This window comes from Perognathus longimembris, chromosome 26 (genome assembly GCF_023159225.1).
Source record: "Perognathus longimembris pacificus isolate PPM17 chromosome 26, ASM2315922v1, whole genome shotgun sequence".
NCBI classification, from domain to species: domain Eukaryota; kingdom Metazoa; phylum Chordata; class Mammalia; order Rodentia; family Heteromyidae; genus Perognathus; species Perognathus longimembris.
Window position 1 is genome coordinate 2,544,268 of NC_063186.1, and position 7,687 is coordinate 2,551,954.

The following is a 7,687-nucleotide window of genomic DNA, read 5'->3' on the forward strand; positions in this document are numbered from 1 at the left end:
GCGAAGAGAAGGGACTCACGCGGGTTAAACTGCGTCACTGAAAATCCTGCTTTCGTCCACTTGAATGTCTTCTTCAGTTGTTACAAATGTTTTGGAGCCAGGCATGGGTGGCTCTTGTCATTCTAGCTGGGAGGGAGGTGGAGATCTGAGGATCAGGGTTCGAAGCCAGCCGAGCTCGAACATCCATGAGAAAGAGAAGTGGAGCTATGGGTCAAGTGGTAGGGCACTGACCTTGAGCAAGAAGCCCCAGGACACCCCCCCACACACCCACACACAAAGGTTATTGATGGAGGCCTGGTAGCAATGTACAGTATCACTCGTTCCTTTAAGATTTGGAAATAACTTTGTTAAACAAAGGTAATCTGTGTTTACTGTAATAAGTCAGTTTTTAAAAGTTTGTCTCTTCTCTGTTTCCTCCTTCCACAACCACAGAGTAAAAGACAAATGCCACTTGATAACGTGGGGGAAATGACAAAGTAAATAACTGAAAGTGAGCTTCTTATCCAAGACCCCGTCTAAACTATGGGAGGGGAGGTGTGTAGTTCACGTGGCAGAGCCTGCAGACAGGAAGTCCTGCGTTCCAGCCGTTGCTCTGCTCCCTTCCAAATCCAGTGGATAATTTTATTTTCCTCTGTGAATTTAGAAGCTGATCATTTTTAGCATCATAGTATAGTAAATCCTTTTTTTTTTTCCAGCTTTCACCCAAATCAGAAATACAATGAATGGCATTTGCTCTTCTGGTTGTTGGAAGAGTGGGTAGTAGAAATCAGCGAAACGATTGTCTCTTCCACCTGTCCCGCTGCTTAGTTTACCACATGTATGCCGGCATTTAGAACCGTTAGACAGTGTGCTAACCTGGGAGGTGCAAGTTTTGTTTTCCCACGAGAGATCTACCTGGTGTGTTTTCTGGAGAAATCTCAGTGAGGAGAAGGGTGCTGCCCAGTCCATCTTAAAATGGCACTGGCTGCTTTTGGAGTGCCGCTTCCTCGTTCTTAAGATCTTTTTGTGTCCCACCATGCCATGCCTTCTGAGTCTTTGCGCCGGCATTTATGACTGGATAATGGTTGCTTAGACAGGGTGTCTGGTTAATGAAGAAAAGAAAATCATAAGTTGTGTGTGTGAGAGAGAGAGAGAGAGAAAGAGAGAGACACCATACAGAGGATCAAAGCCAGAGTTCTGAGCTTGCTTGGTAAGTGCTCTCCACAGCCACAAGCCATTAATTGCCTGTATTTTTTTTAATCCACCCACCCGCCATCTCTGTGGTCTTAATTGGTGGATACCTGGCTGCTGAGTTAGCACAGTCAGCAGATCTCCTGTGATTTGGTCTGTTTTGTTGTCTATTTTTTGGAGGCCTTGGGGTTTTGAACTCTGCTCTTTTGCTTGCTGCTCTCGTAGCTGCTTTATCGCTTCCCCTCCAACCGAGAAGAGTGGAAGCTACCCGAATGCAGAAACTCCATTTACTGCCACCAGCTGGACTCCTGTGCCTTCTAGAAGCTGCTGGTCCCCACTTGTTGATAGGCAACAATTTACCTAGGGGAAGGGCAACATGTTTTTGTTTCTTTGTGAGAAGGACTACATTGTTTTGAGCTAGAATTCTTACATCTTTGACTTTAAAGCCTTTATATTTGCAAATGTCGTTGCATAAGCCTGTCTAGGCACTGGTGGCTTGCACTGATAATCCTGACTACTCAGCAGGCTGACATCTGAGGATCCTGGCTCAAAACCAGCCTGGGTAGAAACGTTTATGAGATTCTTCTCTCTCATTCACCAGCAAAAAGGCCTGGAAGTAAAACTGGCGCAAGCGGTAGAACGCTAGCCTTAGTACTTGTGCGCAGGCCCGTGTGTGTGCGCGCGCACACACACACACCCCAAAACTCCTAAACTGTTTTCCAGAGTGGCTGTACCACTTGGCATTCCTCCCATCCCCACCATCCTGTTTGTTCTGGGTCTAGTCAGGCCTTTCAGCCTTTGGTTTGTGTTGCCCTAATGTGTGATACTGTGCCTTATCTTTCCATGAGCCTTTCGCTCTCATCCTCAGTGATGGTACTCTTCATGTCTATCTGCCAGTTGGAATGTTTGCTAAATGAGCCTTTTAAACAATTTTTTTAATCTGCAAAGGCTGGGCACCAGTGGCTCCCACCCGTAAGCCTAGCTACGTAAGAGGCTGAGATACGGAAAACCATGGTTCAAAACCAGCCCAGTCAGGGAAATCTGTGAGACTCTTGCCAGCTAGCCACTGAAAAGCCAGAAATGGAGCTGTGGCACAAGTGGTAGAGCGTGAGGTACCGTGAGTGAAAATGCTAAGGGATAATACCTAGGCCCTGAGTTCAAATCCCAGGAATGGCACACGCACGCACACACACACACACACACACACACACACACACACACAATGCAGCTCAGACTTCAGAAGTCATTAGGTATGATTTTTCAGATCCTGTTGTGAACACGGTTTTCTAATGTATTGAGCAGAGTTCTGTTGTGTCTGTGCTAGTCTGCAGTGTACTAACAACAAAACATCTTAAAGGTCCTGTTGCACAGCAAGTCCTGTGGATACAGACACTGTACAGTCATCCTCTTCCTAGCCTACTTTGTGTAAAATAAGCCCATATTTGTAAAGTTCAGGATGATTTTCTTGGAGAAGCAGATATTGTCCTGTTTGTGCAAGTGGTAACTCTAGATCCTAATTCGTAGGCGTCAGTAATTTATAGTCTCTTTTCTCTGATATTCTGTATCAGGAATAATCTCGTCTCTCTGATCCTCTGTGCTCTTAAGAGTCCTCAGACATTGAGAACCTCATAAATCCCTTTTTTAAAATCTCTGGGTGCACAGAAAAGGAAATATATTTATATGCCTGTGAATTTCCCCCCTTTTCCTGTTTTAATGTTTACATTTGTTTTTAAATTTTACCTAGATTAAAAAAAAAAAAAAAACCGGGGCTGGGGATATGGCCTAGTGGCAAGAGTGCTTGCCTCGTATACATGAGGCCCTGGGTTCGATTCCCCAGCACCACATATACAGAAAACAGCCAGAAGTGGCGCTGTGGCTCAAGTGGCAGAGTGCTAGCCTTGAGCAAGAAGAAGCCAGGGGCAGTGCTCAGGCCCTGAGTCCAAGGCCCAGGACTGGCCAAAAAAAAAAAACAAAACCCAAGGTCTTATTTTACGAACTCATGGTCCTTCTGCCTTCCCTTCTCTGTGTCCCACCTCACCTGGCTTACCTGGGCATTTTTATTCAGTGCTACTTCCTGCTTTGGTTTCTGTAGGCTAGGAAGCTCACAGGGGTCTGGGGCTGCAGCCAGTGGTAGAGAGCTAGCATGCATGAAGCCCCGGGTTCCAGCCCCATCATCCCAAAAAGTCCCAGAGAGCCTGGTGCCGGTGGGCCACACACGTGTCATCCTAGCCACTCAGGAGGCTGAGATCTGAGGATCACAATCGAAAGCAGGCCTGGGCAGGAAAGTCCATGAGACTCTCACCTCCAGTTCACCAAAAGGCCAGAATTAGAGCTCTGACTCAAGTGGTAGAGCACTAGCCTTGAGAGAACAAGATAAGGGATAGCATCCAGGCCCAGAGTTCAAGCCTGTGCGCGCGCGCGCACACACACACACACACACACACACACTCCCAGAGAAATAAGCATACGTCAACGATAGCTGTAGCTCAAGAGAAATGTGGACGTCTATATTCTATAGTCTTACACAAAGGAAATTACTTTTTTAAAAAAAAAAAAAGGGGGGGGGCTTATTTTTCTGTGATGGGGACAACGCAACTCATTGTGAACTATACCGTTTTTACAATTTTAGATTATAAATTGAAGGTGATTTAATATACTACTACGACGGAATTAGCCTAAACAAGTCTTTAAAATCCCTCTGAAAACTACAATCAAAATGATTTGGGAAACTATAATGAATTAATGAATGATGGTCTATATATGTTGGTCTATTAAAGCCATTTTAATTCCGTGAGTCTCATTTGTTGCTTTGAGTCTGCACATTCAGCGACCTCTTCATGGTGGAAGATGCAGTCAGGTGATCTGGTCAGATCCCTGGACCATACCTGATTCTGTTGGTGGCCCATGGTATTAGTTGTTGTTTTTGTTAACTTTTGCTATTTTTTTCTTTGACAGTTGCTTGCTTTTTCTTTCTTTCTTCTTTTTTGCCAGCCCTGGGCCTTGGACTCAGGGCCTGAGCACTGTCCCTGGCTTCTTTTTGCTCAAGGCTAGCACTCTGCCGCTTGAGCCACAGCGCCACCTCTGTCCATTTTCTGTATATGTGGTGCTGGGGAATCAAACCCAGGGATGGGTGTATACGAGGCAAGCATTTTTACCACTAGGCCATATCCCCAGCCCCCAGGTATCAGTTTTTATAGTAGGAAATTTGAAAAGTGATAAACATTGAGATAGATGATGAAAAGGATTTTGTTATATGAGTCTAATGACAAAGAATCGGGGCATCGTGGACACAACTCAACAGGGCAGGCTTGATTACGTTAGAGCAGTAATTTTATTTCTTATTTGTGCCAGTCTTGGGGATTTGAACTCAGGGCCTGGGCTCTGTCCCTCAGCCTCTGGGGCTTGACCTCGGAGCTTGGGCGTTATCCTTGAGCTTTTATGCTCAAGATTAGTCTTCTACCACTTGAGCCCCAGCACCATGTTTGGCTTTTTATTAGTTAATTTGAGATAAGTGTCTCAGACACTTTCCAGCCCTGGCTGGCTTCGAACTCAGGTCCTTGCTAGGATGACAGACGTGAGCCACCAACACATACTTTCCCTTAGCTTTTCTTTTTTTTTTTTTTTTTTTGCCAGGCTGGTGTTCCACCATGAGCCACGGCTCCACGTTCTGACTTTTTGCTGGTTAATTAGAGATCAAAGAGTTTTCTTTTGTCTGGGCTGGCCTTGAACCATGATCCTCAGATCTCAGCCTCCTGGGTATCAGGCATTGAGGCACAAGTCCCCAGTGCTGTAGTTAAGGTTGTGCACAGTAGGACATGGCTCAGACTCCAGGATTTTACAGTCTCCCAGGATGCAGATGCCAAAGAAGTATTCACAAGGTCAGTGAAGGTGAGGAAGAAGGATCTAGAACCGGGGAAGCCAAGGGAAGTTTTTCTGAGAAAGTTTCGGCTTAGATGGAAAGGCACAACGGGGAAGGGGGAACACACGATTTGCTCGCAGCAAAACAAATACGTGAAAGAGCTCTAGGGCCTTTTCTGTTGGCATTTGCAAGGCTTTACCTACTTCTTGGCACACAGGAAAGTACTGGATAAGTGCTGAATCAATGTGTGTGCTATCACATTGCAGGCATCTATTCTCTAGCATCCGAGAGTGGAAGGTTTCTGTTCCGTCTCAAAGGAAAGAAAACCTTTTAATGGGGAGTGAGAAGGAAGACAGAAAGCTATTTGTGCAAGTTGTCAAACTGAATTCCTATGAGTGGGGAAAAAAATGATCCACGTGAATTCTCTTCCCTTGTGGCAACTGAACGGGTTTATTCTGTTTTGGAGACGTTTCTGGTTTTGGCTTCAAGATCAAGCTGTTCTCCTTATTCAGGGTTTCTTGCCCTGCTGTGAAACTAGCATTTACTGTCTTGTTGCTAGTGTAGCCTGATTAAGTCATGGAAATTCACAGCTAGATCAACCCAGTATATGGAAAATTTGAAAGCTGGACTGCCTATTTTCCTTTGTGAGATTGGAAGATGTTATGAGGAATTGACTTTTAAATTGTTCTCTCTCTCTCGCCCCCTCCCTCCCTCCCTTCCTCCCTTTCTCTCCCCCTGTCCTGGGGTTTGAACTCAGGGCCTGAGCACTGTCCCTGCATCTCTTTGTGCTTAAGGCTGGTGCTCTACCGCTTGAGCCACGGCACCACTTCTGTGTTTTTCTGAGTCGCTTATTGGAGATGAGACTCTCACAGACTTTTCTGCCCAGGCTGGCTTCTAACTATGATACACAGATCTCAGCCTCCTGAGTAGCTAGGATTACGTGTTGTTGTTGTTTTTTCCAAAAGTGGTATTATAGAATAATTGCCATCACTTATTGAACATTTACTATATGCCTTGCAAAAGCCTCTTGTGACTGCCTACAAGTAAGTTAAGCCGTACAAACATCTCTTCAAGTTCTCACCTTAGAGATTAGTCTGGAGCTGTGGCTCAAGTGATAGAGCCATCTGCCTAGCAAGCACAGGGGCCTGAGTTCAAATCCTAGCAGTGTTGAGGTACATGAATTTCCAATGGTGGCAACTTTATTCCAAAAACGAGCTTTCTATATAAATAAAGCGAACCTGAGCTGAGCCAGGTGCTGGTGGCTCCAGTTTGTAATCCTAGCTTCTCGGGAGGCTAAGATCTGAGGACTGAGGTTCAAAGCCAATCTAGGGAAGAAAGTCCATGAGGTCTCATCTCCAATCAGCCACCAAAAAGCTTAGAAGTGAACCTGTGGCTCCAGTGGGGGCGCGCTAGCCTTGAGTTTGAGGCTCGGGGACAGCACCCAGGTCCTGAGTTCAAACCCCAGGGCTGGCATGGGACAACAACAAAATAGATACCCTGGTCTGGTTTTAGCTTCTCAGCACTCCTTGGTCCACATTTACTTCAAGAATTTCATTTGCCTACTTCAGGTAGGGTTGCTGTAGGATCCTGTTTGGGGGGGGGGGTGTTAAAAATCATCTGGTTTGCTTGAGGATGGAGGGTTTTGTGTTTGCATTGCTAATTTTCGTGCCTTTGGTGCCTACAGTGCTAAGTATTCTTCAAGTAAATGAAATGCCTGGGGGGAATAAAATAAATGCTTCTTGATGGTCTTGGGCGGTGCACAATCACTGGGTGGGGGGGGGGGTGCTTGTGAGTTCCGAGTTAAGGAGCACCCTGCTCAGAGACCCCGGCGGCCCCAGGGTCTCTAAGGCTGAAACAAGCACCCTCTTACCTTGCCTTGGGGAAGCAGGGGGGGTTTGAACCCGGGGCCAGGCGTGGCGCTTACCCCTTGGTGCCCCCTCCCGGGTGAATCATCCCAATTATTCCAGTGTCGCTGGGCCCCGGCGGCGGGGCGTCAGCGCCCCGGGCGGAGGCGGAAGGGCGAGCCGCAGCCCACACCCGAGCGGCCACCCCGGCCCGCCCGGCCGCACGCCCGCCGCGCCCGGAAGGCCGCCGCCGGGGAGGAGGAGAAGAAGGGCGGGACCCGGGGGCGGGGCCGAGCGCCTGCGGTCCCGCCCCTTCCTCCCGCGGCGCCCTCCCCTCATTGGAGGCCGTGGGGGCGGGGTTTGTTTACTCCTGCACGCACCGCCAGCTCCGCCAATCGGCGGGCAGCGACGGCTGACGTCACGCACGCCAAGGGCCAATCCGCGCGCGCCGTGCCGCTCCGCCGCCAAAGCGGGCGCGAGGGAAGCGCGGCGGCCGCGCGTGTGGGGAAAGCGGACCCAGCCGGCTGCGGTGTGGGCGGTGCGGCGTCGCCACCCGCGCCCCGGAGTCGGAGCCGAGCCCCCGGGCGCCCGGCTCTCCCACACGCCCCTCCGCCGCTCGCCGTCCTCGGCTGCGGCCCGGACGCTCGTCGCCAGGTCGCCGGCCGGAGCGCGGTAAGTCCGGGACCGGGCGCGCGGCGGGCCGGGGCCGGGGCCACCCGCGGGTGGGCGGCCGGCGAGCCAGGCCCGGCGCCTCGAGGCGCGTCGGTCCCGGCCCCAGTCACCCGCGAGCTCCTGGCCGAGCGTCCGGGGGTCG